The sequence below is a fragment of the Pelodiscus sinensis genome, chromosome 14, assembly GCF_052426305.1.
Source record: "Pelodiscus sinensis isolate ZL-2025 chromosome 14, ASM5242630v1, whole genome shotgun sequence".
Classification (NCBI taxonomy): Eukaryota; Metazoa; Chordata; order Testudines; family Trionychidae; genus Pelodiscus; species Pelodiscus sinensis.
This window is the reverse complement of record NC_143065.1, coordinates 15,550,933-15,577,641: the sequence shown is the minus strand read 5'-3', so window position 1 is coordinate 15,577,641 and position 26,709 is coordinate 15,550,933. Positions and strand designations below refer to the sequence as shown.

The 26,709-nt window shown below is 47.5% G+C and overlaps 1 long non-coding RNA gene across 1 annotated transcript in view; it reads right to left on the bottom strand.

The window, feature by feature from the left end:
• The window catches only part of LOC149523587 (uncharacterized), a 136,147-nt gene that overhangs the window by 37,741 nt on the left and 71,697 nt on the right, over positions 1 to 26,709 (bottom strand). The gene's annotated exons all lie outside the window — the stretch shown is intronic.

The following is a 26,709-nucleotide window of genomic DNA, read 5'->3' as shown; positions in this document are numbered from 1 at the left end:
GGGAGCCATGTGACATATTGAATAGAAGCTTATTATCTGATAATCCTATGTATGCTGTTCTGGTGTTTGAATAATGTCTGTGTGTGCAATTGTTAGCATGTACTTGTATGGACACTGAAGATTTCCCTGCATGTGGTTAAGCATTGGGCAGGGCCGAGCCTGTGGACATGCTAATTACCGAGGCCCTGTGGAGCAATGGCTCTCAATGGGCTATGGACACACCTAAAGAATGGGGGCTGTCACCTGAGAGCAGCCAGCAGGAAACACAGAGATTGGCCTCTGTCCAGGTGACCTGCTACATACTAGAAGAGGCCAGGAAGGAGGTATAAAGAGGCCATGCGGTCAATGCCATTTAATTCTCAGCTCAGCACTTCATCCCAGAGGCAGCATTGCAGGGATCGAAGAGCCCGGAAGACCTGTGAACCCATCCTGATCTTAGGGTGTGAAATAAGAACTTTTAAACCAGCAGCTGCAACATCTCTGCTAGAGCCTGCATCGAGAACTGGGAGATTCGGTGCATGTAACGTACTATACTTTAATAACCTTACTCTCATGCTTTTCTTTCTTATGTTAATAAACCTTTAGTTGTTAGATGCTAAAGGATTGGCCCAGCGTGATTTGTGGGTAAGGTCCAAAGGATAAATTGGCCAAAGATCTGTGGCTGGTTTCCTGGAACCGGACAGAACTTGTTCGGGGTAGGTGGGATTGGGTGCTAGGACCCCCCACCTGTGTATGAGGTCTGGGGCCATCTGGGGCACGGTGATTGCTGGGGTGTCGGAGGGGCTTTGCTCGTGAGGCTTCAGGCAGGCTGCTGAAGCGCTCTGTGGGACTGGTTTGTGGCCTGTGTGGAGAGGTCACCAGTCTGGGGGCTATAAGGAGCCCCGAAGTTGAGCAATTCGCCCTGAGTGGACGCCCTCAGCTGTGCCCAGACACGGCCCGGTCCGTCACAATTTGCAAGTACGGTATGCCTACATTACCCTCCTAGTTCGAACTAGGAGGGTAGTGTAGACATACCCAGAGGGAGACTGGGAAAAGGAGGTGGGAGAGGGGAAGAGAGAGGGTGGGAGAGGGGAGGGCAACTACAATGATGAGGGGTTTGGAACAGGTCCCATATGAAGAGAGGCTAAAGAGACTGGGACTTTTCAGCTTAGAAAAGAGGAGATGGAGGGGGGATATGATAGAGGTCTATAAAAGCACGAGTGGGGTGGAGAGGGTGCATACAGAAAAGTTCTTCATTAGTTCCCATAATAGAAGGACTAGAGGACACCAAAGGAAAGGAATGGGTAGCAGGCTTCAAACTAATAACAGAAAGTTGTTCTTCACAAAGCAAAGAATCAACCTGTGGAACTCCTTGCTGCAGGAGGCTGTGAAGGCTACAACTAGAACAGAGTTTAAAGAGAAGTGAGATCAATTCATGGAGGTTGGGTCCATGGAGTGGTATTAGCCAGGGGGTAGGAGTGGTGTCACTGCCCGAAGTTTGTGGAAGGCTGGAGAGGGATGGCACGAGACAAATGGCTTGGTCACTGTCTTTGGTCCATCCCCTCCAGGGTCCCTAGGGTTGGCCGCTGCTGAAAGACAGGCTACTGGGCTAGATGAACCTTTGGTCTGACCCAGTACGGCCATTGTAAGCTCAGGGATCAGGGTCGGGGGTCTCAGTGGACCCCCTTGATTTTCATGCAAACCTGCTCCTGGGTGGCCAGGCTGGCAGCTCTCCTGCCCTAGACGGCCACTTTCCTGTGCCTAGTGCGGAAGTCGTGGATGAGGTCCACGATGTCTGCACTGGACCAGGCGGGTGCCCACCTCTTGTGGTCCTGGGCAAGCTCCCGGGAGCCACCAGCCTGGTCCTGGGAAGAGGGGGAGGGCTGGGGGGCACCGGGTGGCTGGCTCGAGCCGTGCCAGGTGCAGGGTCTGCTGGCTGGGTGCTTTAAGGGGTCCGGGTCTGGGAGGGGGGCAGACAAGTTTCCCTGGTGTTGGCCAGAGTGGCCACCAGGGAAATCTGGGGAGGGCTAGCCTCCCACTACTTCGAATTAAGGGGCTACACACCCCTTAATTCGAACTAGTAAGTTCAAACTAGGTTTAGTCCTCGTGGAATGAGGTTTACGAAGTTCGAACTAAGCACTCCGCTAGTTCAAATTAAGTTCGAACTAGCGGAGCGCTAGTGTAGTGCCTATCAAAGTTAATTTGAACTAACGGTTGTTAGTTCGAATTAACTTTGTAGTGTAGACATACTCTGAGAACTTAAATCCAGTTGATTCTTAGAGAATGGGAAAAGCTGATGAAATATAATTAAAATGATAAAAAGGTACATTAAAGTAATGTGAAATTTGCAGAGGTAAAGAAATGTATTAGTTATAATCTGGACTCTGAGGTGCTCCATCATATCTGGCTATTTCAGCACATGGAGTTCATGGAGCAGCTCTACATTCCTCTCTCAATGCAGGATAGCTAGATTTAGATTTTTAGATATATACATACACACACACACCTGGTTGCACCATTGAGCTAATGTACTCCATTGGTTTAATGAATTACTTCTAGGTCGCTAAGCAAAACCTCAGTTTTCCCCTGTGTTGTATGTATCTTTGTCCTGATTTTTATGCCTTTTTAAATTGCCCTGCTGGCTCATAAGTCCCCTCTTCCATGCCTGTTCTTTCAGTAACATTAATCTTGGCTTCTAAAAAAGAGAGATCTGAGAATAGGGTATTTATGAGCCAGCAGAAGAGTTTAAAAAGCATAAAACCAAGGTGAACAAAAATACATAAAATGCATGAGAAAGCAACCCTTCAGATTATGAAATTAAGTGTAAATTGTTAAAACAAGTGGATTGTATTGACCTCCGGGGACCACCAGGTAAAAACAAAAATCCACACCACTGGGGAGGGAGGAAGGAGACTGAAAGAAGCTTTGTTGTTAGCAAAATGTCTAGCTTAACAGATCAGTTTTCAAAAGTTGTATGTTATCATTAAGTACTTGTAGGGCTCTCTATGCAATTTGTTTGAAAGTCTTGGTTGTCAGATTTGCAAACCTGGCTGTTGTCCTACAGTTCTATTCAAGAACTTGTAGGGCTCGCTATGCAATGTATTTGAAAGACTTGGTTGTCAGGTTTGCAAACCTGGCTATTGTGCTACAATTCTGTTTAAGCTTTTTCCAGCTATTTTATCTGCAGGTGGCAGAATCCAGATATATGATTCCAACGAGGTATATCTGGACTCTAATCTCAGCCCCAGCATCACATACACCCTTTCGTCCAGTCGGAACTGATTTACATGCCACAACTCTCCTGGTTTGCTTTCTGGCTCAGCTTCCTTCAGTAACATAAAAGCATTGCAACAGTCAGCCAGTGTTTAAATCATTTCTGCTACCTGCCCTAAATAAGATGGCCATACAACAGGGCCTATATTATAGGATCAGATAATCCTGTGCTTCTGGTCCTACTCTCCTCTTTTTCACCCTGTCCTTATACCCTGTCCTTCATCCACAGAAGATTATTCCTCAGTCATGCTCACTGCATGCACAAGAACTAAAAACTGTTTTTTCTGCATGAAAGACTATGCCTAGCACTTGGATACTGAGTTCACATGCACTTTCTGCATTGCATTGACACCTTGTGCTCCTTGCTTCATTCTGTGCAGAGACTTATAATGAAACTGATCCTGTAAGAATCTTAATAGCTAATCCTAAGCATCTCCTGGTCAGATGTACTACATGTCTAAGGAAGGGCCAACATTAGCACTTCTAATCTAAGTCCCCTTGCATTTCAGGAGCACTCAGCTTCAAATACCTGAATCTGAATCCATCCCTATCGTTTTGATTCCAGCCGAGCAGGATCCAAACCTAAAGAGAGTTGTATTTTCTGATTTTGATTGGTTGTGAAATCTTGCAAAATTAGCCATTGATAATATTTCCATCAACTAGGACCAAAATCTTACAAATCTCTCACACCCTGCATGTATCATCAAATTCCAATGAGGCTGACAGATTTCCTGTGTCTCTGGGCAAAGTGTGTGAGGGCTCCGCATTCTGGAAAGGGGCAGGGCTGGCCAGCCTTTACTTAGAATCATCCAGAGCATTCCATATGGTGCCCTGATGGCAATTTAAAGGGCCAGAGGCTCCAACTGTTGCCACAGTAGCAGCAGTGGTGTCTGGGAACCCTGGGCCCTTTTCAATCACTGGGCCCCATGCTGTATCCTTCAATCATCATTATAATTTCAAAGCACACCAGTTTCAAAGACCATACAGAAGAACTCAGAGTTACCAGCTGACTAGTCAACCACACACTGCATTAAGAACCAGTAATATTCGATCAGGCGGAGACAAAAAAATTACAGTGCTGTCATGGGCTGTGGGTGAAGGTGTTGCTTAGGGAAGCAGACTCCCCAGCCTGTGGCCCCTCCCATACTGTGCCCCTTCTCTGCCCCTGCCTCGCCCCACTGTGCCTGTTCCCCACTATCTCCATCTTCTTTTCCCTCCGCTTTTCTGCTCGCTCTTCCAGTCAAAACTCTGAATCAAAACATAACAAATGATATTTGAAAAAAAAACACTCTAAATAAAATGGAGCATGTTTTTCACTGCATACTGAATTTTGAAGACTGGACATGCATAAGGTAGCTAATAAAAAGCACTAAATTTGGGAATAAAAAAATGTTAGTCACAGTTTTGTTTTTGTTTTTTGATAAACTGAATTTTGTCACAGATTTATTTGCAAAAACTTTGTAGTAAAGGCAACTCAGCTGTCCTGCTGAATACAGCATTAAATATTATGGGATATATGATGCAGCTCTTCACTGTTTTACATTTTCTTAATCGGTATTTCTAAGCTGATTTTATATTTTAAATGTATTCTTAAGCCTTCATAAAGTAATAATTCCAGATTACTACATATTTAATGCACTGAAAAAGACATTATTTTAAATTAATCGGAGTGGTTTATTGTGTTCATAACTAAGTTCATTGCTTTTCAAAAAAAGAAACACTGTTTTGTGTGATCTCCATGACAATAGACATCTATGAAATTTCACCATATGTGTATATTAAAAATATTTTCCCAAAGATTTTAGACATAAAGGATTTTATATCTTGGAAAGGTACTGATTTTGGCGGAGAAGTCTCTTAAAAGTAGTTAATCAAATAGAAGTCAAATAGAAGTTAAGAATGGAAAACTCAGTTGCCCAGCTATCAGGAAGAAATGGGATATTGTCCCTTTAGGGCTCTCTTGGGGAGAAGAGGGGGGAGAAAAGGGGGTAGGGGAGGAAAGTAGGGATAGACAGAAAGGACAGGAAGATTTGGAAGCATGATTCTCTACTATAGTAATTAAAATTAAAGTGTGTATTTTAGATAAGGGTGGTCTTTTGAATAATTTATTTTCAAAGTTATACATCTGAAGATTCAAGCATTTAAGTCTAAAGCTGAATACTCAGATGATGCATCTAAAAACCCATATAAGGATTTTAGAAATGTGATTTTATCATCTTCAGCAACAAAACTAATGAAATTTTTAAGCAAATTTTAAACTAAGATCCTGGGGACATATTACAGTGATGTGTAACTATTTTTGTCAGTAAATTCAGAAACTGACAATTTATACCTCTGGGTTGGTACATGCCTGTTAAATGGCTTCATTACCACTTAATGGCTTTCACAGGTTCAATGTTATGCTAATAGGTCTGGCAAGCTGGAAGGCTTTTCACTTTTCATGTACTAGATCCACTCTGGGGGAAGACTCACAAAGCTGCAACAGCCTACTGTGAGAGCCTGCAGGAACCATGAGAATACAGCAAGGAAGAGGAGAGTGATTGAGCACTAAGACCCAGGGAAGGCATTGCCTCCAATTAATTCTTATGCCCACTGCCCAGGAGCACTATACTTTGTTAAATATAAGCTACTACAAATAATGGATTTTTTTTTAAAAAGAGTTAACAAGGTGAAGAAACTGTTTCTATGCTTGTATCATTTAGATTAAGATGGTTAAAAGCAGAATTTTTTCTTATGCATAGTGAAGTTTCCAAGTCAACATTCTGTTGTAAAATTTTGAAATAACTTTGTTTAGAGCTACAAACATTTTAGAGTTATGTACACCCTCCATTCCCCAGGTTTCTATAACTTGGAGATTTAACCGTGTGACATGATTTCAGAGACTGTGTTATTTGGATGGTATCAAATGAAGCAAGTGGTTTTAAACCCACTGGAAACTACTTGATTCTTATCTCTGGGACTGCTTGTGTCCAGCCCATTCTTGGTACTTTCATGTGTGTGTTAAAATACTTCCCAAATGCCTAATGATACTTCTATTAGTGTTACTAATAGACTGAAGAATTAATTTGGTAATTCAAAGAACAAAACAGAAAAAATACTTTTGAGTACAGGCCAATGACAAAAAATGATCTGCATGTTCTGCCAAAACCCAATACACCCAAGAGGCACCATCATTGAAAATGTTAAATCACATTGTTCTTGTATTGATGGCTTCTTTTGTTTACATTAAAGCTCCTCAGGAATTGTCTATTAGAATAAATTTCTGATGAAAAGTGCAATTTCTTCTAATTTTTTTTTCGAGCTGAAAATTTCAATGTTGCCAAAAGTTGATTTTCTGTTGGGAAAATTGAAATGAATTTTGTTTCTGGATCGTTCAACCCAAATGTTCCATTTTATTGAAGTGACCCGAAGATTTTGGTTAGAATCAGTTCAAAGAAATATTAAAGAAACATAAGAGGTTAAACATTTCCTTGTACAAGCTGCTGTTATTACTACCCCCTCCAACCTACCTCCCCCAATTCTGTCCTTAAGATTAGGCTCACTGGAGGACTACATCTCCCTTAATGCAGATGGAACTGCATGATGCATAAGAGAAGTCTCAGAGGCTATGTCTGCACAGCAGCGTTATTTTGGAATAATTGACGCTATTCTGAAATAACAAAGAGAGTGTCTACTCTGCAAGCCATTATTTTGAAATAATGTCGAGCTGGAGGACTTCTTACTCCAACTCCTGTACCCCTCATTTTACGAGGAGTAAGAGAAGTTAAAGGAAAAGTGTTCTTCCTTCAACTTCCTGCTGTGTAGTCAGCGCCAAAAGCCAAAGGTAGATATTTCAACTTAAACTATGCAATTGAAGGAGCTCAAGTTGCATAGCTTAATTCAATTTTAGCCCTGCTGTGTAGACATACCAGAGAGATGTAGTCCATCAGGGGATGCTGGCCCATAGAGGAGAATGGGGGCATCAGTCTCCCTCACTAGACTGTACCTCCCATGATGCACACAGAACCATGACATTCCTTGGCACCACAAAGCTTGGTCAGCTGTGGGAAAAGGGAAATGTCTGCCAGGAATGTCTGCATGGGCCATAGGAGACAATGGGGATCCAACTACAAATCCAATAAGGCAAGGCAAAATGCAGTTTAATATTGGTCGGCTTAAATCATTTAAACTTAAGGATTGTTGAAAAGCTTCATTTGGATCAAGTGTCAAAATGAAATGTTTAGATTTTCTAAAATGAATTTGTAGAATTTCCATTTTGAGAAAAAATTCAACTTTCCTGTTTTGGAATGAAAAATGTCAAAGTGTGAAATTTCTTTCAGCATATACATTCAATATTTCATGCAACTGTACTTAACATAGGTTTATAGCAGTCCAACTCAGCATGGAAAGAAAACCATGCAAACAGTAGCAACAGTCCCCAAAGCAGAATTGTTGGAGATTACAGGCAGTCCCCGAGTTACGCGGATCCGACTTATGTCGGATCCGCACTTACGAACGGGGTTTTTCTCGCCCCAGAACTCGCAGGTGGCGGGACCACCCAGACACGCAGTGGTCCCGCCACCGCATCCTCCAGGGCGAGAAAAGCTGCTCCGGAGCAAAGCCTTGGAAACGCGGGACCCCGCCGCCTCTGCGGCTTTGCTCGGGGTGTCCCTGGTCTGCTGGGGACCCCTCCCAGCAGACCAGGGACACCCTGAGCAGACCAGGGACACCCGGAGCAAAGCCTTGGAGGCGTGGGACCCCGCCGCCTCCAAGGCTTTGCTCTGGGTCTCCCTGGTCTGCTGGGGTGGGGGGCGCAGCTAGTGCGCCCCCCTCCCCCAGCAGACCAGGCTTTTGTTGTGGACGCCTGTGGTAGAGCAGCTGGGGTGCTGCCGGGTTGGTCCGGGGGGGACCTACCCGGCAGCGCCCCAGCTGTTCTGTCCCAGGCTCCAGATTCAGCCGCTGTTGCTTCCTGTAGTCAGCCCCTGGTCAGTTTCAGCAGCAGCGGCTGAATCTGGAGCCAGTTCCGATTTAAGTACAAATTCAACTTAAGAACAAACCTATAGTCCCTATCTTGTACGTAACCCGGGGACTGCCTGTACTGAACTGCAGTGTTAAAGATATATTTCAGTAGCTGTCATACAATATAGACAATAAATCTGATTTTAAAACAAACAATTTATTCAAATCCATAACTATGTCAGAACTAGCTATTTAATTTTTTTTTGTTCAGCTTCATACTGTGTTGTTAGCCAATAACACAAAAAATTAATGACAGAGACAATGCAATAAACAGAAGTGCCAGAAGCACAACATTATTAATGGGGTGAACACAGACACACCAACATTATGCTGTTCCCTGCAAACTTCTTGGTTCCCTTCAGGTTTTCCAAGGCACAACTGAAAGCAAAATCCCAAATGTTTCAAATAGGAATGAAGCAAACTGAATTTTAAAAACAACACTTAATATTTACAGGAATATTTTTTCAGCATTCTCTCCGCCACAGACTTAATAAAGCGTGCCAAGAAAAATTTGACCATTTTGTTGCTTCCACCACATTAAATTAATGATGGTGAGATCCATTTGTGAAATCTTGTTGCAAATGTTCCATGACATAACATTTAATCCCTATTATTATACTTGGGACAGAGTTTAACACAAATTCAACATATTTCCTTATGAACTAATAATCTGGAAATATGTCCTTAAGAAAGAATTTCCGATGAAATTTTCCATCATTCATTCACATGACATCAGCAATGCTGTGTAGCATCTCCTCTCAGTTCCTACCATGGTAACCAAAAAACAGTTGCAGACAGTGTGTGTATTCTAAATCCTGAGCCTGCAAAAGAGCTATTAAAAAGATATTTTATCCCTGTTGTCCATTAGTACACTTTATTTGGAAATTGCTGAATTTGGGTGATTTCGCCAAGTTGTCTGATACACTTTGTAACTTTCAATACTGTGAGCCAAAGGCATATTTCCAAAGTAGCATCATGAATCAGGCTTGCATCAATATCATGCATCTGAATTGACTTGATTGGGCTAATAAATTATCATTGTTCTCTTTCTTCACTATAGCATTTCTTTTAATGAGACCTATATCATTATAATCATTAGTCTTACAGTGGATGTCACAGTAACATTATTCTGAATGCCAGCTCCTTATATCCAAAAGCATTGTATAGCTGTGAATCTGACATATGTGTTAGAAGCTGTGTTAGTAGAGAAGGCAGCAATCTTGCTCTGTTGATGTAAACTGTTTTATGGCTATTTACAGAAAATGGAGAAAAAAGATCTGAAGCTAAGCAGCTTTGCAAGAACAGATTAGGTTAGGCCAATGACTTTTATGATACAATCAACATTGCTAAAATGAGTGTTTTTCAGACATTTCTATCGAACATCATGTGAATTAGGTTTTTAAAATGAAAAGTGCATATAGTGTACAGAGAGGGTTGTTTCAGAACAGAATATTTGCTGAAGGCTTACCATCATACGGCATGTGTAGTTTCTAACCACTTTTAGTGAGATAAAGCAAAAAGGTCAGAACATTACAATATCTCATACAGGAAAATGGATGAGGGCTACAGTTGATTTGCATGTTTTAAAAATCAGCTTTGATCGCTGCCTTCTTGAGCCAAGCAAAAACAGCAACTGTGGGCTTGCATCTCTGTGGACTACATCTCCCACAGATGCCTGCGCTGTGGGGTACACTGAAAAGCTCAACAACTCTAGGCACATCTTGAGTTATTTTGTGTCTGCTGAGAAAGACCTAAAAAAGAGCTCTGCATAGCTTGAATGCTTGTTTCTTTCACCAACAGACGTTGATCCAATAAAAGCTATTTCCTCTCCTACCTTGTATCTGAGGAGAATGCAGGCACTTAAGCACCAGCATATTAGGAACCATATATAACCTACTTAACATGTACACAATGGCAACAATATGTATGGATCTCACACATTCAACTGCAGGAATGACCGCATTTGTAGTTCCTACTGACCATTGCCATTGAGCAGCCTTTCTTGCTGCTCCACTGTATTAGATTTAGGCAGGGCAGTGGTAGTAAATGAGAACAAAGGTAGCTCAGTACTTGCTCCAGGGCTCACCAACCAGCAACCAGACAATTTGCCCACCAGTCACTTTCATCCACCCAGTAGGCAGCCATCCTAGCCAGAGGTATCCCCAAACCCCCTCATCTAGTCTTCAAATACTGCTCCAAACCGCAGGCATCCTTTGCTTCTCTACCATCCCGCCCATTGACAGCCTTCATCTTTGCCCAGACATGCCTCCAGATGCTATCTAGCACCCCTGAAAGCACCTTCATCTTCCCCCCCAGACACACATATCCCAGCTTTTCCACACCCAGCCACTGAACTGCCCCCCAGCTCCCTGGACACCCCTGTAAATCCAGTTTCCCTGACTTCATCAAAGGGTCAAGGTGGAAGTCAGGACATTTAGGGTACATCTACACTACAGCGCTAATTCGAACTAACTTAGTTCGAATTAGTTAATTCGAACTAAGCTAATTCGAACTAGCGCGTCTAGAACTAAAAACTAGTTCGAATTAGCATTTTGCTAATTCGAACTAGCGCGTCCACACTGATTGGACGCAGGGGGGCATTTAAGGGCAGCTGAAACCGGTTCTGGCACGGCATCAGGTCAGTAGTTGCTTTGTGTGGCTGCTGTCTGAGGCTATCTCTGAGGCTCGAGCTTAAATGGACCCCCCCCGGACAGCCGGTTCTCAGCTTTTCCTGCTTGCTTGCCAACCTCGCCGAGGGACAGCAAAGTGTTGGTCTCTGTGCCCGTCTGTGTCGGTGCTTCCCTTCGGGGGGGCCGCCGCAGGTGGCAACATGGAGCCACAGCTCACCCTGCACCTTCTGGTGCACTTTCTGGACTTCCTGCTGCAAGCCTGCCAGCAATGGCTCGAGGCTGCCTGGCACCACCTGGTGAACGTCAGCCCCCTGCCTCTCCGCCTGGCCACCCTGGGGGCCGTGGAGGAGCCGCGGCGGCGCCCCAGCACCGGCGTGCCCTGCCGCGTCTGGCGTCTGGACACCAGCACCGACTGGTGGGACCGCATCGTCCTGGAGCGCTGGGACAACCGACAGTGGACCCAGAACTTCAGGATGAGGAGGGACACCTTCCTGGAGCTCTGCGAGTGGCTCGCCCCTGCCCTGCACAGAAGGGACACTCGCATGAGGCCCGCCATCCCCCTCCAGAAGCGGGTGGCCATCACCCTATGGACGCTCTCCACGCCGGACAGCTACCAATCCGTCGGGAACCAGTTCGGCGTGGGGAGATCCACCGTCGGAGCGGTGCTCATGCAGGTATGGCGCTCGTCGGTCACCGAGCCGAGGGGGAGGGAGGCTGTAAGGAGGGGATGGGCCGCCCCAGGGACAAAGGGAGGGCGGGAGGAGGCGAAAGCGCCCCGCACCAGAGGGGTCGGGCTGTCCCGACCGTACTACATGCCACCAGGGGGGTTGCTACCGGGAGTGGGGCGTGGGGCACTGCCAGGGCACGAACGCTCCCAGCCACCCGGGCGCCCCACTGATTGGCTCTTTGCTGTGTCTCTCTCCGCAGGTGGTCAAGGCCATCAACCGGGTGCTGCTCCGCAGGGTGGTCCGCCTCACCGACCCGGACGCTGTCATCCGGGGATTTGGCTTCCCCAACTGCGGGGGGGCCATCGATGGGACGCACATCCCCATCCGTGCCCCGGAACACCAGGCGTCCCATTACGTGAACCGCAAGGGGTACTTCTCCGTGATCCTGCTGGCCGTGTGTGACCACCGGGGCCAGTTCACGGACATTAATGTGGGCTGGTCCGGCAAAGCACACGACGCCCGGGTGTACCACAACTCCTCCGTGTGCCAGCGGCTGCAGGCCGGGACCTTCTTCCCCGACTGCCACATCAGGGTCGGGGACGTGGACATGCCCATGTGCCTGGTGGGGGATGCCGCCTACCCACTGCAGCCCTGGCTCATGAAGCCCTACACGGGATACCTCAATCCCTCCTGCCAGGCCTTCAATGCCAGGCTGACCAGGGCCCGCATCGTGGTGGAGGGGGCCTTCGGGCGACTGAAAGCCCGCTTTTGATGCCTCCTCACCCGTCTGGACCTGGCCGAGCACAACATCCCTCCCATGGTGGCAGCATGTTGTGTGCTCCACAATTTGTGTGAGTGAAAGGGGGAGGCTTTCCTGCCAGCCTGGATGGCTGAGGCTGACCGCATGGCTGGACACTACGGTCAGCCCCGCACCGCTGCCATCCAGGAAGCCCAGCGGGGGGCCGTCTGGATCTGGGAAGCCCTGCGGGAGAGCTTCTTGGTGGAGGAGGAGGACTGACCTCTCCCTGCATGCCCCACTGGGGCCTTCTTCCACCCTACCCCCCTTCCCTTTTCCCCTCCCTATCTACTGTAAAATAAAGACACCTGTTTTTGAAACAAAAACGTCTGTTTATTTAACATAACTGGGTGCGGGAAGGGAGGAATGAGGGTTGGAGAGGGGAGGGGGAAACCTGGGACAAGGGAGCTGGAAGGGGAGGGAAGGGAGGAAGGGAAAGGAAAGCTCAGGGGTGGGAGTCCGGCTGCCTCTCCCGTCTCGCCACACTGCGGGTCCGGGGGCGTCGGTGGGAAATGGTTGTGGAGGGGGTGGGCAGGAGGGACAGGGGGTGTGGAGGAAGCAGGAGCGGAAGCAGGAGGGGGAGCAGGAGGAGCAGGAGGAGCAGGGGGAGCAGGAGGAGCAGGGGGAGCAGGAGGAGAAGAGGGAGCAGGGGGAGGAGGAAATGGGAAGCGGTCGAGCAGGCTCTGGAGGTGGCCTCGCAGGGCACGGCCCTGCTCCTCCAGGGCCTCCAGACTCCTCCAGCGCAGCCTCAGGTCCTCTTGGACCCAGTGGTCCTGGGTGAGGAGCTGGTGGTCCATGAACCGGAGGTGCCGCCTTTGGTACTCCTCCTCGTTCCTGGCTCTCCTGCTTGCCCGGGCATGGGCAGCTGCTGCAGGTGGTGTGGTGCGCCCTGCAGGCCCAGGTGCTGCAGCTGTGGTGCAACAAGACCAGCGGTCAATTACCCCAGGGGCCCAGGTGTGTGAAACCAAGCTCCCCTCTGCAAGGCCAGGGCCCCTGCAGGATCCCCAGCTGCTGCTCCTTGGTGGGCAAGGCCCAGCTGCACGGTCCCGGGGCTCCCTCTTGCCCCAGCCCCCCGTACACATAAGGGGAACACGATGGTACTCACAGGTGGACGCCTCCCCGGCCTCAGATGACACAGGCGAGCGGCTCTGTGGGGTGCCTCGGGAGTCACGGGTCCCGGGCAGGCTGGTGGCAGGCTCCTGGCTCTCAGAGCCCTCCTCCTCCTCCTCCGTCTCCAGGAGCGGGCCCTCTGCCCCCTGATCAATCACGTCCCGGGGGGCAGGGATGGCATGAGCCCCCAGGAGGCGGTCCAGGGCATGGAAGTGGGGGCAGGCCTCCGGGTCGGCCCCTGGCTGGCAGGCCCGGGAGTAGGACTGCCGCAAGTCCTTAATTTTGCACCGGACCTGCTCCCGGCTGCGCTGGTGGCCCCTGGCGGCCAGGCTGGTAGCCATGCGGCCGTAGATGGCTGCGTTCCTGTGGCTAGTGCGGAGATCGTGGACATTGGAGGCTTCCCCCCAAACCTCGATGAGGTCCACGATCTCCGCACTTGACCAAGCGGGTGCCCGCCTTTTGTGCCCCCGGGCAGGCTCCTGGGAGCCGCCAGGCTGGTCCTGGGGAGCAGTGGAGGGCTGGGTGTCATCGGGTGGCTGGCTCATGTTGTGGCAGGTGCAGGGTCTGCTGGCACGGGTGCTTGCAGCCTTGCAGCTGGCACAAACTGTGTAGCCAGCCCGTGGCCCTTTAAGGGCTCCGGGGCCAGGAGGGGGGCAATAGAGTTTCCCTGGTGTTGGCCAGAGTGGCCACCAGGGAAACCTGGGAAGCCTTAGCCTCCCACTAGTTCGAATTAAGGGTCTACACAGCCATTAATTCGAACTAGCTAGTTCAAACTAGGCTTAATCCTCGTAAAATGAGGTTTACCTAGTTCGAACTAAGCGCTCCATTAGTTCGAATTAAGTTCGAACTAACGGAGCGCTAGTGTAGCACTTAGGAAAGTTAGTTCGAACTAATGTCCGTTAGTTCGAACTAACTTTGTAGTGTAGACATACCCATAGAGTTAAACATAAATGACTAGCAAGTATGCAAACTATAATGAGTCTATTTGCATACCTACAAATCAGCTGCATAAACCAGAGGTGGGGAACCTTTTTTGGGCCAGGGACCACTGACCTACAGAAAAATCAGTTGGGGGCCACACACAAAAGTGACTGAGAATGAGAAAGACTCCCCACATTCCCTTTGCACACCAGAGCTTAGAGGGGCCCAGATGCAGGCAAGCCAGGGGCCGCATCTGGTCCCTGGGCCTGAGGTTCTCCACCCCTGGCATAAACCATTATGAAAGGAGCTGCATAAAACTCTGAAAGAAGGTCTCATAACTCTGAACAATTCCACCTTCCTCATTTTCTTGGTTCTTAGAGTTTACTCTTTTTTTTTTAAAGGCAACAACATGAAGAAAACCTCTCTTTAAAGTGCACAGGAAATGGATACATTATAATTGGGACCATAACTATTCTTTCAAAGCTGTTACAGTTCATTCTGCAAAAATGTGTTTAGATACATGTCTCTTATTTTTAAGCCATCTCTACAGCTCTCAGTGTGTTTGAGAAAGAGACTGGAAAAATATTTATAAAAAGTGCAGCCAACACTTGACAGCCACTTTCCCAAGTGATCAGATACAGTCAAAGATTTACTAAGTGCAGAGCAGGCAGGGCTGGATTAAGGGGAGGAAGGGGCTAGCCAGGCAGCAGACCGGGGAGCCAACCTATTGGGGGCACTGATTGAAGTGGTAAGGGGCGCTATGTGCCCGGGGGCAGGGCCGCACAAGGCCTGTGCGCCGGGGCGGGGTCGCGCATGCGCTGTGCGCCCACTGCCCGGGGTGCAAGTATGGCTCGGTCCGGCACTGATAGCAAGGTAGAGAATTTGGCCTAATACAATTGCCGCACAGGGAGGAGGGCTCCACACTTCCTCCAAATAGACCAGTGGACAAGAAAAAGCTGAGGACACACCAATGACAGAGCCACAGAATCTGCCCTGATCCATTCGGCTTTGGAAGGAGGGCGTAAAATGGTGATGGCCCTTTAAAGATGATTTTTGGTGACAACAGTAAAAGGAGTGCTGGACCCGGCAGAAAGGTGAAGATGCGATTCCTGAAGAGGCTCTGGGAACTGTGGACAGGAAGCAACCCACCATGTCAATTCATCAAGTCAACAGTAAATACAGAGGCTTAGAGTTTTTCCCACAAGTTAATTCCTTGTGAGCCAACGAGCCCTTAAGGACCATGTCACAGAGGTAACTTCTACAAGTGAGATTTTCCAATGGCAGTTCTACACCTGCCTGCCACTGAGTAGGAACCAGCCTCCCATTTGCCGTCAAAGGGAATTAGGTGTCAGACCGCCCTTTGTGATTTGAAGATCTTTCCTCACATTTACTCTGCCACTTGCAGGTTGAAGGAAAGTAATTGCCCCATCTTATTTAAATATGAAAAGCAACACATTTATCCACTAGTCCTGTAGCACATGACATGAGGCAAGAAGATTTGTGGGAAAGAGGCATGCTTGCTCCTGCTTCCTCATTTCAGAGGCGTGCACTGACAGCCATTTATTTTCGCTGTTTGTGTACTACTTCCACAATGGAGCAGCAGAGAAAATGAAATTACACCATTTGTAATTCTGTTGACTCATCCAGAACAGAAGGTTATTAGATTACTGTGAATGTGCGTCAACTAAAACCAGTTTAACCCACTTGCATCAGTCTGACAAATGATAAGTAGTTTTTAAAGAGTCAGACATGCAGATATGCTATATTTCCAGCAGCTTTAGTTCAGCCTAATGTAGCTCTGGAAATGGCACAATCGGCTCTCAAAGCGTGTTGAGCTCTGAAAGGCGACTGTCAAAATGGAATTATGGGCTTCCATGTTTATTGCATCATCTTAAATCCAGCAGACAATTTTCTCATATTATAAGAGGCTATTGAGCTGCCCGGCTAGCAAACTAATCCTGGGCTCTGGCACTCAAGCTGGGTTATTTCCAGCTCATGCATCCTCATCATCTTCAGTAATAAAGATTCTGCAAGGCATATGCTGTCTCAATCATCATGCACCCCAGCTCCGCCAGCCAAAGAGGGTGAAATCTGGCTCTGCCATTGTGTATGAGAACATAGAGAATCCAGGTCACTTTCCAATGGCTGGGTTAGCCCGACAGCCCTAACCCCCTATTTCTGCCCCTGAAGGAACAACTCAGGACTCTGAACATTCAGAGGTGTAAGGCTGTAGAACAAGGTTCACATTTTTACATTGGCACCTTTCAGAACACACCCACATGTTCAAGCAGTTTCTTTTCATTTATTTAATTACCTATCCTATTAAAAACATTTACCTCCTTTACGGCAGCTCTGTAAGGGCACGTCTACACTAGGAAACTATTTCAAAATTAGTAAAATCAACTTAACTCCTGAATTAATAAAATCAAAATAGCATGTCCTCATTACGGGGAAGCATTGAAATTAGCTAGAATTAGTCCGAAATAGCACGTCCACATTTAACAGACACTGCCACGTCCACATTTAACAGATGCTGCCTCGGGCACCAGACGTACTCTGGAGAGAGCACCAGGAGAGTGGATACTTCCTGTGGCTGCTCAGCCAGGTAACGGCAGCGTGTGCTTTCAGGGGCTCCTCTCTACAGCCACATCTCACAAGCCACTCCTCCACTGCCTCCTCCCTCGCGGGATACAAGAGGGATGCAGTGGGCATGTGCCTTCTTGTGCTCTGGTTGCCCTTGTGGAGGGCACAGCACCCGCCGCATGGAGCCAGAGCTGCTGTAAAATAGTGCTAGGCTCATGGGCCACTACTTCCAAACTGCCCGTATGTTGCTCCAGCAGGACGAGGACTAGGACTTGCAGGACAAACCTCAGCATGGACCACAGGCCCTGGTCACACAGATGCTGGTGCTCCTGCTGCTGCGCATGCCTGTCAATCTCCTGGACACCATGGAATGCTGCTTCTGGTGGCACCGCATCATCTTGCCAGTATGAGATGACAATGGCTGCAGAACGTACGCATGCACAAGGCCACCTTCCTGGAGCTCAGAGTGGCTTGCTCATGCCCTCCGGTGACAGGACACTTGCATACAACCTGCCATTTCCATGCAGAAGCACGTGGCCATCGCCCTATGGAAGCTCACCACACCGGACAGCTACTGTTCCATCGGGAACTAGTTCAGTTTGGGGAAATCCACAGTCAGAACTGTTCTCCTGCAGGTAGCAAAGGCCATCAAGCATGTGCTGCTAAGGAAGGTCATCACTCTGGGAAATGTGGGCACCATTGTGCATGGCTTTGCCACTATGGGCTTCCCCAACTGCTCAGACCCCTATGAGGTCCAAGATGTCCACATCAGTCCAGGTTCAAGCTCTCCTTTATCCTTGGGCACTGGCTGCCATGGAAGCGGCAAAAGTGCTGGCAGCCATTGGAGGATCCAAGGGAGCATCAGCATCGCTCATGCCTGCCTCAGATGGTTGTCTCTTGCAAAGAGCTTGCAAAGTTGCCCATGTGTGAGAAGCCCTTTCCCTGCTCCCAGGACTTTTAAGCTCCTCAGGAGGAGAAAAGAAGAACAGATGCCAGGTGTTGCCAGAGTGGTCAGAGCTGTAGCTGCGAGAGGCCTCCAGAGGCCAATTATTTCAAAATAGTGGTCCTGGAGCATCCACACTACTGCTATTTTGAAATAACTATTTCAAAATTAGTGTTATTCCTCAAGAAAAGCAGGAGTATTTCAAAATAAGTGGCCCATTATTTCAAAATAACAGACTTCGTAGTGTGGACTTATAAATTCGACTTTAGGGGGTTATTTTGAAATAACGCCCCAGTGTGGACCAGGGTTATGTCATCAATTACTATACGCTGTGAGTCAGCGCTGAATAAAACATGCAGGTAGGATGGCTAAAGTACAGAAAGTTAAGGAGAGAGATACGGCCTGACTCCGGATTCTTTCCTCACCTAAACTCCTAGGGAAGTGTATAGGGTCACAATGCAAAGCCCAGTGAAGTCAATTGAAACACTCCAATTGATTTCAGTGGTTTGCATCAGGTACTAAAAGATGCAGAGTACAATGAGCCATAACCATGCCTCAGTTGAAGTCAATGGAAGTTTTGTCATTGACTTTGGGATGCCTCCTCCTCGCAATGAGGATCATGGAATTAAACCTTTGCTAGTCTGCTATCAAATCAAAACAAAAATTATTCCTTGGCGATGAAAAGAGACTTTGACCAGAAACATCTATCCAAAGGGAACAGTGAAGGGCCAGTCAACCTACAGGAGAGTTTTTAAGAGCTACCTTCAGGCCTACAGGCTTCAAATACTCCAGTGGCAGCAAACTTGCATTCTGCTGCACTCCAAATTCTATGCTCAGCTCTTGCACTCCATGTTGCAGTAGCACAGAGTGGCAGCATGCTAAACCATCAGTTTTTGCATGGCTCCAGCATATGATACGTAAAAGTGCACTGAAACTCACTGCTGTAAAATGCCAGATCTCAACTCACTCGGCATGCCAACATTTTAAATGCCAACAGATTAAAGCATCTAGTTGGAAGAAAGAAGTAGGCTAACAATAAAGAATCCCAGACCAGATCCAACAATCCATATTCACTTATTTCATTTGGAGTTTGCCTCTGGAAGAACTGCAGAGCAGAGTCCATTGGGACAGGGGAAAAAGAATGCCTAAGTGGCATAGAAGCACAAGTTCCAGACCCTTAGGTCCCTTTGAGAGTTGCATGCAGAGACTAAAGAATAAATTCTGACCCGAATGGTTTAGGTGTAAATCCAGAATATAACCCATAACTAAGGCTGTAATTTAGTCACAGGTATTATTAGTACAAGTCATGGACCAGTTGGGGCAATAAACAAAAAGTCACAGCCCATGACCTATCCATGAATTTAACTAATACCTGTGAGTCAGAGGCTCAGGGCTTTGTGCATGGCGTTGACTGACAGAGCAGGGCTGATTAATCACCTGTGAAGCTGTGATGCCACACAGCTTAGAGAGAACACTGCCTGTGACTAAACCTTAGGTGCTGAGGGGGGGACTGATCTAGATAACACTGCTTCTTGGGGAGGAGAGACAGTCCAGAGCCACACTACTGCTCTGGGCAGCACCAGAGAACAGCTGCTTAGGGCTGTCTGAGCTGTGTCTGGTATGGCTAGCCCTGGGGTCACCCCAGGTGCTCCAGAGGCCCTGGGGTCAGCTGCACTGGCTGCTGCAGAAGTCGCAGCGGTCCCAGAAAGCCATGGAATCTGTGATCTCCATGAAAGTTTCACAGAATTACCCATGACCAATAAGCATACAAAATACACTGATGTCTTTGAGCTTTGCTACATGCCCCAAGCATACAAGCAGTCTGGTGCTTAGGTTACATAATATAAGCTTGGTTATGCTCAACAAAGTGTCAACAGAGAGCTAATTTTGTCTTTAGTGTTAGCAAAAAGCACTGTAATGGGGTCAAGCCAGTTCACTTATCTATGGGTATGTCTACACTACAGAGTTAGTTCGAACTAATGGACGTTAGTTCGAATTAACTTTAATAGGCGCTACACTAGCGCTCCGCTAGTTCGAATTTAATTCGAACTAGCGGAGCGCTTAGTTCGAACTAGGTAAACCTCATTTTACGAGGATTAAGCCTAGTTCGAACTAGCTAGTTCGAATTAAGGGCTGTGTAGACTCTTAATTCGAACTAGTGGGAGGCTAAGGCTTCCCAGGTTTCCCTGGTGGCCACTCTGGCCAACACCAGGGAAACTCTATGTCCCCCTCCCGGCCCCAGACCCCTTAAAGGGGCACGGGCTGGCTACGGTGCCCGTGCCAGGTGTAAGCCTGCCAGCACCCAGTCAGCAGACCCTGCACCTGGCACGGATCGAGCCAGCCACCTGATGCCCCCCAGCCCTCCCCCTCTTCCCGGGACCAGGCTGGCGGCTCCCGGGAGCTTGCCTGGGACCGCAAGAGGCGAGCACCCACCTGGGCTGGTGAGGACATCGTGGACCTCATCCACAATCTCCGCACTAGGCACAGGAAGGTGGCCATCTAGGGCAGGAGAGCTGCCAGCCTGGCCACCCAGGAGCAGGTGTGCATGAAAATCAAGGGGGTCCACTGAGACCCCCGACCCTGAGCCCTGAGCTTACAATGGCCGTACTGGGTCAGACCAAAGGTCCATCTAGCCCAGTAGCCTGTCTGCCGACAGCGGCCAACCCTAAGGACCCTGGAGGGGATGGACCGGAGACAGTGACCAAGCCATTTGTCTCGTGCCATCCCTCTCCAGCCTTCCACAAACTTTGGGCAGGGACAGCACTCCTACCCCCTGGCTAATACCACTCCATGGACCCAACCTCCATCACTTGATCTCACTTCCCTTTAAACTCTGTTCTAGTTCTCGCCTTCATAGCCTCCTGCAGAAAGGAGTTCCACAGGTTGACTCTTTGCTTTGTGAAGAACAACTTTCTGTTACTAGTTTGAAGCCTGCTACCCATTCCTTTCCTTTGGTGTCCTCTAGTTCTTCTTTATGGGAACTAATGAAGAACTTTTCTGTATTCAACCTCTCCACCCAACTCCTGCTTTTAGAGACCTCTATCCTGTCCCCCCTCCGTCTCCTCTTTTCTAAGCTGAGAAGTCCCAGTCTCTTTAGCCTCTCTTCATATGGGACCTGTTCCCAACCCCTGATCATTGTAGTTGCCCTCCCCTCTCCCAGCCTCTCTCTTCCCCTCTCCCACCTCCTTTTCCCAGTCTCCCCCAGTTTTGTTCAATAAAGACAGATTCCATTTTTGAACACAATTGTCCTTTATTTTGTACATCAAGAAAAGGGGCGAGGGAAGGGTAAGTAGAAGGAGGTGAGGGAGGAATGGGGCATGAGCCCCCGATGGGGAGGACTGGGCTGGCTCTGTGGGCTTCTGGGGGTGGAAGCTCTCCTGCAGCCCCCCAATTGTCCCCTCTTCCCAGATGGCAGCCTGCGGCAAGTGCAGCCAGGCTGATGGCCGAGTGGTATGATGTGCCGGGCACTCCAAGGCAGGACTGGTTTTCAAGCGGGGCACCCCTGGGAACTGTCTTTCCGGGGTGGGGGTCGGGACCTTTTAAGCACAGCCCTCAGCTAGACTGAGACAGCATCTCCACGCTCTAAGTCCTCCTCTGATGCCCTGCCGGCACTGCTTCCGGCCATCCTTAAGCCCTGTTCAGGGTCCACTTAATGTGGATATGCTAGTTCGAATTAGCAAAACGCTAATTCGAACTAGTTTTTAGTTCTAGACACGTTAGTTCGAATTAGCTTAGTTCAAATTAACTAATTCGAACTAAGTTAGTTCGAATTAGCGCTGTAGTGTAGACATACCCTATGAGACTACTTTGAAAGAAATGTTAGTGCCATTGCCTGCATATACTTGTCACTTGTTGATTTGCATTATATATACACAATCACACACATATATACACACACACAATGTTTAATTAACCCTCTATCAGAGGTCTGCGTTAGCACTGAGATGAAAATTTTCTTAATGTGTAGGCTTCCTGAAAATTAAAGAATGTTATCTGCATAGTTTTCACTTATCTATTCCCATTAGAACGGGATGGCAGGCAAATACATATAGCACTATAATTGAACTACTTGTGAATTTCAAAGCAAGCAGTCCTTGATACAGCGATTCAAGGTTAAAGACTCCAAATAAATTCTTCATCATAGGGAGAGCCTATGTTGTAAGTGCAAGGATTTGCTTGGCTGCTTTTCGGGAAAGACAGCTATAAACGTATGTCTTGGGAATGATCCTTTACCTCTGGACTAATGAATTCTAATAGGATGGAATTCTGAGATATTGGACTAAAATCCCTAGAGCCATCCTAGGTAACCTTAGAAATTATTGGAAATCACCAAATTACTTATACACCTCTACTATCACATTAGACTTACAAACTTTGGATTGTCTGTAATGCATTTTGCTCTCTTTGACCTCTCAATACCTCATTTATTTTTCTTAACTAATAATTTTCACCAATAAACTTAGTTTACCAAAGAAACTGTCTTCAGCATTGACTTTGGGGTAAGTGAAAGGCCATTTTGGGGCTGAGAATAACTGAATGTTTGATTTTCTGCTTTTTATAACTTTTCACCATTAAATCCAATGTCTATAGTTGGCTATATAGGCCAGAGTGTCTATGGGTAATGGCTGTGGCTCTGTGATAAGCTAGTATGGTGATCTGGGAGCACACACTTGTTGCTGGTTTACTTAAATAAAATTATAGTCTACCACCAGTTTGGATGTGGCTGTCCTGTTTTCTGACAGTTTGACTTGTGATTATCACTCAGAACAGCATTCTGTTCTGGATGCCATGACTAACAAAATGTCCTCCCTATTCATTTACATTCAAGGCACATAGTTCTAGTAATTACTGGATTATAAGTTGCTTATCAAAAACAGTAGTTCATAATTAACATGTTATGCAAATAATGAAGCATAGTAATTAGTCTTCAGAATTACTTACTGATTATTTAGAGTGGCTTTTCAAGAGCATCTAGGTGATTAGCTCTCACACATATTCTTCAAGTCCAGTTACAAATGAATGGAGTTAAATACAGAGAAAAAAGATCAAAACTATTTGGAAAAATAGAAGCCAGAGCCCAATAACATGCCTTTTAACATGGCCCCTAAAAGAAGATATCCTGCTGACATTTTGTAAAGCAATAGGCCATCTAACTTTGTCCTATTATATGAAGAAGAAGCAATTTTTAATAGTAAAGGAACAGAATCAATTCTGACTCCTGGCAAGTCCTCTTCCTTTTTGGGAAAATTGTTTGTTTTCAGCAATGACTTCAAGATTAGAACAGAATTAAGGGACAAGCCTAGCTAGATTTTCTGCTGGACCCAATCTCAGTGCCACTGACTTCAAAGGGAGCCTGCTCAGATCTCCTGGTACCACTGAAATATTGCCAGAATTCAAAGGATTAGTTCTCCACTGCCCTCAAAAACAAACCACTCCAGGTGATACCAAGATGTTCTCTGTGTAATAGTCTGTCCATCAGCCTACCATCTATTAATTCCATAGTCTTGTCCTCCTATTTTCATCAAGCCTACATCCTCTCCTCCTACCCTCCCCGCTCCCATCCCCACGCACAACAGTTTAAGAGCTGTTGACCAATCAAGCCCTGCAAGTTTCTTGTAGGTGGCTTCCCTCTCTGGTAGCTGTTTTTACAGTACCAGTGGTGGTGACAAGTGATTTATCCAGAGATTTCTTTTGGAAAAGATCCATGAGTCCTGTTGGTTTGATTTGGTCAACACATATGCTTAAAGGTCCACATGTACATATGTATCTGGGGGTATGTCTACACTACAAAGTTAGTTCGAACTAAAGGACGTTAGTTCGAACTAACTTTCATAGGCGCTACACTAGCGCTCCGTTAGTTCGAACTTAATTCGAACTAACGGAGCGCTTAGTTCGAACTAGGTAATCCTCATTTCACGAGGATTAAGCCTAGTTCGAATATACTAGTTCGAATTAAGGGCTGTGTAGACCCTTAATTCAAACTAGTGGGAGGCTAGCCCTCCCCAGGTTTCCCTGGTGGCCACTCTGGCCAACACCAGGGAAACTCGTCTGCCCCCCTCCCGGCCCCGGACCACTTAAAGGGGCACGGGCTGGCTACGGTGCCCGTGCCAGGTGCAAGCCTGCCAGCACCCAGTCAGCAGACCCTGCACCTGGCACGGATCGAGCCTCCCACCCGATGCCCCCAGCCCTCCCCCTCTTCCCGGGACCAGGCTGGCGGCTCCTGGGAGCTTGCCCAGGACCGCAAGAGGCGGGAACCCACCTGGGCTAGTGCGGACATCGTGGACCTCGTCCATGATCTCCACACTAGGCACAGGAAAGTGGCCTGCTAGGGCAGGAGAGCTGCCAGCCTGGCCACCCAGGAGCAGGTGTGCATGAAAATCAAGGTGGTCCACTGAGACCCCCGACCCTGAGCCCTGAGCTTACAATGGCCGTACTGGGTCAGACCAAAGGTCTATCTAGCCCAGTAGCCTGTCTGTCGACAGCGGCCAACCCTAGGGACCCTTGAGGGGATGGACCGAAGACAGTGACCAAGCCATTTGTCTCGTGCCATCCCTCTCCAGCCTTCCACAAACCTTGGCCAGGGACACCACTCCTACCCCCTGGCTAATACCACTCCATGGACCCAACCTCCATCACTTGATCTCACTTCCCTTTAAACTCTGTTCTAGTTCTCGCCTTCATAGCCTCCTGCAGAAAGGAGTTCCACAGGTTGACTCTTTGCTTTGTGAAGAACAACTTTCTGTTACTAGTTTGAAGCCTGCTACCCATTCCTTTCCTTTGGTGTCCTCTAGTTCTTCTTTATGGGAACTAATGAAGAACTTTTCTGTATTCAACCTCTCCACCCAACTCCTGCTTTTAGAGACCTCTATCCTGTCCCCCCTCCGTCTCCTCTTTTCTAAGCTAAGAAGTCCCAGGGTATGTCTACACTACCCTCCTAGTTCGAACTAGGAGGGTAATGTATGCATACCACACTTGCTAATGAAGCCCGGGATTTGAATTTCCCGGGCTTCATTAGCATAAGCGGGGAGCCGCCATTTTTAAATCCCCGCTGCTTCGAACCCCGTGTAGCGCGGCTACACGGGGCTCGAACTAGGTAGTTCGGACTAGGGTGCCTATTCCGAACTACCGGTACACCTCGTTTCACGAGGAGTACCGGTAGTTCGGAATAGGACCCTAGTCCGAACTACCTAGTTCGAGCCCCGTGTAGCCGCGCTACACGGGGTTCGAAGCAGCGGGGATTTAAAAATGGCGGCTCCCCGCTTATGCAAATGAAGCCCGGGAAATTCAAATCCCGGGCTTCATTAGCAAGTGCGGTATGCATACATTACCCCGCTAGTTCGAACTAGCGGGGTAGTGTAGACATACCCCCAGTCTCTTTAGCCTCTCTTCATATGGGACCTGTTCCCAACCCCTGATCATTTTAGTTGCCCTCCCCTCTCCCAGCCTCTCTCTTCCCCTCTCCCACCTCCTTTTCCCAGTCTCCCCCAGTTTTGTTCAATAAAGACAGATTCCATTTTTGAACACAATTGTCCTTTATTTTGTACATCAAGAAAAGGGGCGAGGGAAGGGTAAGTAGAAGGAGGTGAGGGAGGAATGGGGCATGAGCCCCCGATGGGGAGGACTGGGCTGGCTCTGTGGGCTTCTGGGGGTGGAAGCTCTCCTGCAGCCCCCCAATTGTCCCCTCTCCCCAGATGGCAGCCTGCGGCAAGTGCACCTGGGCTGATGCCCGAGTGCTGTGATGTGCCCAGTGTGGGTACTCCGGGCACTCCAAGCCAGGACTGCTTTGCAAGCGGGGCACCCCTGAGACCTGTCTGTCAGGGGTGGGGGGTCGGGTCCCTTTAAGCGCAGCCCTCGGCTAGCCTGAGACAGCTTCTCCACACTCTAAGTCCTCCTCTGATGCCCTGCCGGCACTGCTTCCGGCCATCCTTAAGCCCGGTTCAGGGTCCACTTAATGTGGACATGCTAGTTCGAATTAGCAAAACGCTAATTCGAACTAGTTTTTAGTTCTAGACGCATTAGTTCGAATTAGTTTAGTTCAAATTAACTAAGTTAGTTCGAATTAGTGCTGTAGTGTAGACGTACCCTTGCTGAATTGGAGTTGAGCAAGCAGAGATGCTCAGAACATATCTTGTGGGTCAAAGTTTTTTGTTTGTTTTGGTTTTTTTATTGGTTTGGTTGCTTTTCAGTTCTTTTTTCCTATTGCTTGAATAGATTCTTCACTCCCTGAGGGAGAGATGTTAATGGCATTTAAAGGAGTGAGTTTTAAAGCACAATTATACTCTGAAAAGCATCCTTGTAAAAATGCAATTTTTTGTGTCTCCATGATTTCCAGATCAAATATGCTCAATTTATAAATACGAAAATATTTTTCCCAGGTACCAACATTGCCAACTCATCCAGTGCTCTTAAAGTCAAACTGAGTTCATTCTTTCTCATGCATCATCACAAGAAATAAAAACCCTGCATGCCAAATTATGCCCTCAGTGATACTTGTGCAGCCTCATTACCTTTAATGGGTTTGCACAGGTGTAACTGAGTGGAATTTGGTAAACAATTCTGTTGCTGATGTTTGAGATTGAATAGAAATGGTAGTTCACACTCTCTTAGCTGTGTTGGCTCTGAAAGAATAAAATGAGTAAAGAAGGAGGAAAATACATTTTTTCTAATCTGTAAAATGCTGAATACTTACTGGCAGCAGAGCTATTGAGTTAGGAGGGGTTGTTTTTAAGACTACAGCTGTACTGTGAAAAAAGAGAATGAAAGGATGCAAACCAGGTTCAGGAATGGGGTTCAATGCAAGTATCACGT